The sequence below is a fragment of the Orcinus orca genome, chromosome 13 (assembly GCF_937001465.1).
Source record: "Orcinus orca chromosome 13, mOrcOrc1.1, whole genome shotgun sequence".
NCBI classification, from domain to species: domain Eukaryota; kingdom Metazoa; phylum Chordata; class Mammalia; order Artiodactyla; family Delphinidae; genus Orcinus; species Orcinus orca.
The window spans coordinates 37187855-37193854 of NC_064571.1; the positions used below are offsets into that span (position 1 = coordinate 37187855).

The 6000-nt window shown below is 46.7% G+C and overlaps 1 protein-coding gene across 1 annotated transcript in view; it reads right to left on the minus strand.

The window, feature by feature from the left end:
• The window catches only part of SLC1A4 (solute carrier family 1 member 4), a 110258-nt gene extending 105428 nt beyond the window's left edge, over positions 1-4830 (minus strand). The window contains exons 1-4 of the mRNA XM_049696413.1: positions 4815-4830; positions 3576-3672; positions 2049-2324; positions 1491-1595 (exon numbers count right to left, since the gene is read on the minus strand). The gene's annotated coding sequence lies outside the window, so the exon portion shown is untranslated. The remainder of the gene's footprint in view (positions 1-1490; positions 1596-2048; positions 2325-3575; positions 3673-4814) is intronic.
• Between the last annotated feature and the right edge of the window lie 1170 nt (positions 4831-6000).

Genomic DNA, 6000 nt, shown 5'->3' on the forward strand with positions numbered 1-6000 from the left:
GTAAATGTTGGATAAAAGAATAAAGGAGTAACTGGGCAGATACCCCCTGTGTGCCTACTGTGTGCCAGATATGGAGCTAGGCACCAAAGGGCCACAAAGGTGTTATAAGCCATGATATCAAGGAGTTTAGAGCATAAAGCGATAACAAGATTGTGTAGGGGATGCGTGTGTGTGTCTGGTATTTTAAACAAACACAGTGCATAAGCAATCAGAAGGACAACTTTGTCAGCCCCTGATGGAAACTCCAGCAGGGCTCTGGACTGTCCCCCCACTCTAGGGAATGGCAGTGTTATAGCCCCTAGCCCCTTTAAGGCCCAACCACAGTCACCTGTGGGTAGAATGTTCATCCTATATAATCAAAACTCTGAACTTGATGTGGCCTTACCTTTTCTTCCATCTCCCCGGCGACCTGAGAAGGGAGGTGGTGTAGCTTTTCTCCTCCCCACCCCCTTTCCCACCAGCAGGCCAACAGGGTCCCTGCCCACAGGGAGAAAGGGCAGAATCCAAGATGGTACCCTTGTCTCCAGACCCCAGGGTCCTCTGAATGGCAGGTGGGTTAAGGTAACTCTCGAGCTCGTGGGCACTCTGGGGGTTCCTGAAAGATCCCCCAAACTGGGGGCTTACCCACAGTTCCCAGGACTCTGTCACTGCAGAACATGGAATCTGGAGGTTCCCACTTCTTTTTGGCTGCCCCCCTACCATCCTGACCATATTGGATGGGATTTAAGAAGTTCCCACAGTGGCTTCCTTGGACACTTTTCTTGGTCTACAAGGAAAGCAACACTCCCCTTGCTGTGCCCTGGGTGGAGGGCAGTTCCTTCCCTCTCTCTCCCTGGCCCCAGGCTGCTTCAGCTCTCTCAGGCAAGCATTGATCTGGCCCTGGTCCATAGAGGCCCCCAGCTGCAAAGACCCCACATTAAGCTCTCAAGCAACCACTGAAGCCCAATCTCTCTGGGCTTGAGGGGAAAGAAGTGACACTCCCATTTGGTCTCACCTTTCTCTCTCCAGGTTTACAGCACAGCCCACTCCTAAGAAATTCTAAAAAAATCCTATCAACCATTTTATGACCAGGGAAAGTCCAAAGGTCTTGAAACCTAAATTCTGCATTTAATGATCTCTTAAACTCACTTTAGGGTCTGATATCTCTTTAACAAAATTGTAAAAACCAAAGAAGAAAGGGTTCCATTTAACATCCCATTCTCATAAATAACAGGTGCCCTTAGAAGGCTCAGACAAACACTCCTATGAGAGTCTAAAGGAGCAGAAGGTTCCTTCCATATAGGGAAAGAACCAAGAAAGACTGCCTGGAGGAAGCAGACATTGAACTGGGCCTTGGATAAACAGAGGTCAGGGAGGAGAGTAGCCCAGGGGAAGAAACCAGCATAGGGAAGGGCCATCAATGGTGTCCTAAGGAATATGTCCATTGCCAGGAACAGATGCTCAAATTACTTCAGAAAAAAGGGGTAAGTGTTAAATGTTCCCATGAATACCTTCAGAAAAGTGGTTCTCAGAGTGTTGTCCCTGGACCAGCAAGCAGCATCAGCATCAGAGAGAACTTGTAAGAAATGCAGATTCTCAGACAGCACTCAGAGCCTCTGAATCAGAAAAGAAACTCAGGGGTCAGTTAGCATTCTTTGTTTTAACATACCTTCCAGGTGATTCTCATCCACAGGGAAGTTTGAAAACCTCTGCCATGGAGAATTTCTGGAAGGATATGCAAAGAACTAATAAGAGGGGTTATTTCTAGGGAAAATAATGGGGTGCTGGAGCCCAAAGGTAGAGGGTGGGGGAGATTTCGTAATTGGGTCCCTTGTGCATGTATGTCTATTCAAATAACCCAAGAATCATGAGACTCCCGGCCCTCCCATCTACTTCCCTCCCCCCATAGCTGTCCTAGCACCCCGTTCCTCACACTGCCTCTCCCCCAGGCAACTTGGCTTGCTTTTCTCCTCTCCCCATTCTTCTCTTGTCTGGTCTTTATTACTATGTCTTCTAACCCTCATAAGGAGAGTTGAGGGAAGGAGTAGAGATACCAGGCTAGCACTTACAGAATTCTCCTTGAGGAGCTGGAGGGGCAGGAAGTCTATGCACCCGAGCATGCTAATAATGTCTGTTGGGTTCCCCTCTACTAAGGAATTAAGAGAAAGCCTGTCTCCATCCTCTTTCCAGTAGTCAAACAGGCATTGTTTTCTTCTTCCGTTGTGCTTTTGTTTCTGTTCCACTCTCATCCTGACTCAGCCCTCAGAAGCCTGAGCTCTCAGCCTAATTCCAGCCACACAGAAACCGTGGAGAAGGTTGCTCAGCGTCTGGAAGATGTTTTGCAGCTGAAACATGTCGACCAAGAAACACAGAAGGCTGCGAATTAGAAGAGAGCTTCTGTGGAATTAGGAATTGCAATTCAGGAGATACTGGTTCAGGTAAAACCGAAAGAGTGTTCCAGGGAAGAGAAAGAGTCAGGGGCTTATAAAGGTAAAAGGCACCGGGTTGTTGAGTTGTAAGAACTAGGATTGACCCTGACGCAAGAAAGGAAATATTTGTCCTTAAGGGATAGGTTGTCATGGGTTATTTTAGGGTGAGGGTCTGATAAGTATCTTGAGTTTCTGGAACACGGGGCAAATGTTCTGGATGCCTGCGTTAAGACAATAAATGGTCAGAGCTCAGACTCCATCCAGGCCGAGGCGTGTGTAAATCATACTTCTTCCACGGTCTCTCAGCTCCATTTTAGAGAACGCTGTTAGCGACGCTGACTCTACGTTGACTTTCATCACACAAACAGGAGCAAGAAGAACCTTCTAACAGGTCACCCACACCCCAAAGACAGCCACATGGAAGTGGACGATGTGGCAAGAATATGTATCCAGGGAAGTAGGGCGAATGCCCATGGTGCCCAAACATCCCTGCTGATCCAGTGAGTGGCCCTTGGCTTGTGGTGTGGGACTGAGTTTACAGATACCACCTCCACCCCAGGAACTCAGTACCTTCGATGCAGTGGTAAGCTAGTAAGTTAACTTTTAAAAAAGTCCTGATTAATGGTGTTTGCCAATTCCCCTTGTGTAAATACTCATGCCTCAGCCAATTTCAAGTTACCGGTGTGAGGCGCTGGGAAGAGATCCACACAACAGAGGGCAGAGTTAGCGGGCTTCCCAGAGGGAGTGGCTGAGCCACATGCACCCCTGGGGGCACAGAACTCCACTGCTGGACAGGACTGACGTGTATGGTGCCCAGTGCGTGTCCCCTAGGAAGAGGCCAACATCTCTGTGTTACCTTCCAGTGTTGCAGAGAGCACACAGCAAGCCTTAAGAGTCTCTGACTAACATTGTTGAAATGTTATATTCATTAGCACAGCTGATTTTATTGATTTTTTTTGTGAGATCTATTATTTAAAAAAAAGCATTAGTTATGGTTTTCCCCTTCTCCAGGATTAGTCATGCAGTGAAGGATCAGAAGAGGTGTCACTCATTACACATGTCCTAATATGAGTCGAGTGGGTACATTGTTATTAACAACACTCTTAACCATCAGTGTTGATAACAGGACTGCTCCCTGCCAGGCCCGGTGGTAAGTGTTTCACTCACGGCGTCCCAGCCGGTTCTCTCAACAGCTTCTCCCCATGGGAAGTAGGTGTCTGTATTTCACCAGCAATTGTAACCTGTGTCATAATTTTATGCTTGCCTAAAAAAGAAAAAAAAAAAGCCAATTAATCGACACAAGAGTTTCTTAGTACTTACAAGTTTTATTTTGTACTTACTGAAAGAGCGAGCTCTCTGAGATTTATTTAAAGATATTTGCCATACATCACTCCTGTGCACTGATAAAAAGCAAAATACAAGTGAAATAAATTGGTTATGGTATTTCCAAACTTCCTCACACTTGGGGTCCACTCTTCTTGTCACGCTTTGACTCAGAGTCATGGTGGCCTGTGTTTTTCCCCACATTGTTGTCCTGGGTGCCAAGAGCTTGTGACACAGCCTCATTAAAAGGAGGCTCCACTACTGTCTCTGGGGTTTTCTCCCTGGCAGCTGACAGCTGGTCAGCAAGTTTTGATGTCCAGGCAGTGACAACAAGGTCCCGACTTCAGCCTGCCTGACATACACGTTAAGACACATCCTGGGCTTCCCTGGTGGGGCAGTGGTGAAGAATCCGCCTGCCAACGCAGGGGACACGGGTTTGAGCCCTGGTCCGGGAAGATCCCACATGCCGTGGAGCAACTAAGCCCGTGCGCCGCAACTACGGAAGCCCATGTGTCACAACTACTGAAGCCTGTGTGCCTAGAGCCCGTGCTCCGCAACAAGAGACGCGCACCACAACGAAGAGAAGCCCGCGCACCACAACAATGAGAAGCCCGCGCACCACAACGAAGAGTAGCCCCCGCTCACCGCAACTAGAGAAAGCCCGGGGAAAGCAACGAAGACCCAACGCAGCCAAAAATAAATAAATTCATTTATTAAAAAAGAAAAAAAAAAACTAACGGACGATAGCAAGAGTTGGTGAGGATGTGGGAAAATTGAAAACCTCATACGTTGCTTCTGGGAACATAAAATAGTTGCTGCTGCTGTGAAGAATAGCCTGGCAGCTCCTAAAAGGTTAAGCAAAGATCTACCATATGACCCAGCGATTCCACTATCTGAAAGAACTGAAAACATAGATTCACACAAAACCTTGTACGTGAACGTTCCTAGCAGCATTATTAATTACGGTTAAAAAATGGAAACAACCCAAATGTTCATCAGCGGATGAATGGATAAACCAAAGTGGTATATCCAGACAACAGAGCATGATTTAGCCTCAAAAAGGAATGAAGTCCTGATACGTACTGTAACACAGATGAACCTTGAAGATATTCTAAGTAAAAGAAGCCTGCCACAAAAGGCCACATACTGTACGATTCCCTTTATATGAAATGTTCAGAATAGGCAAATCTATAGAGGCAGAACGCAGGTGAGTGGTTTCCAGGGGCTGGATCGGGGCTGCGTGGGTGGGAATGGGAACGGATCGCTCACAGCCACGGGGTTTCTTTTGGGGATGATAAAAATGTCCTGGAATTAGATAGTGGTGATGGCTGTACAACGTTATAAATATACTAAAACCCACTCATTTATACACTTTAAAGTGGTAATTTTATGTTATGAGAATTATATCACAATAAAAAATCATTTTAATAAAAGAACTGATTTACTTCTCCACCTACACTCCTGTGGGATAATAAAAATGTAACTGGTTGCCCATCAAATGGAAAACACTGATGTGGACAAGACCCCTCGGGCAGGGGCGGTACAGAGGCTGAGCTTTTAAAATTCACACTCTGTGTGATCTCCAAGGACCTTATGAAAGTGGTGTTTGTTTCTATTTCCTTACCTCCAGTCACTTGCCCTATTTTGATAATGCTCTAAATTACAGGACCCAGAACTGGTCTTTAATTACAGAGTGCTTTAATAGGGCTTTGCTGGCAAATACCATAGAATTAAAGGAGCCACTAATGAAATACAGCATCGTTTTATCTGTGCTCCGGTGGCAGCCTTTAAAACGCAATTAGTACCATGCAAGGTATTTATTTAGGATTTTATCTCATTTATTCATTCCATCTCCGAAGGAGTGTTGTGCTTGCAGCTGTTTTTTACTCCTTCACACGACAATTTTCTCACTTTCAATCGACTCCTTTCTTCCCTCTTAGACTCCAGGGAACCAGAATGTCAGTGGCCTAAGGGGCTGATTAAGGGAAGCCAACATCTTAAAGATTTTCACCCATTCCGCCCCCTGCTCTTCCCTGGCATGGAGCGAGGGGAATCAAGGTAAAACACTTGCTGGGCGCCCAAACATCACCTCCAGGAAAGCAGCACATCTCCTGGGCGAAGCATGACAGGGCCTGTCCAGCCTGGCCCCTCCCCTGCATCCCAGCTCCAGGCACACTCGTCATGCCAACTACTCCCCACTCTCAGAGGGGACCAGGCAGTTCCTCGCATCTCAGTTATGCCTCAAGTGCCCACGATAGTGTCATATCCT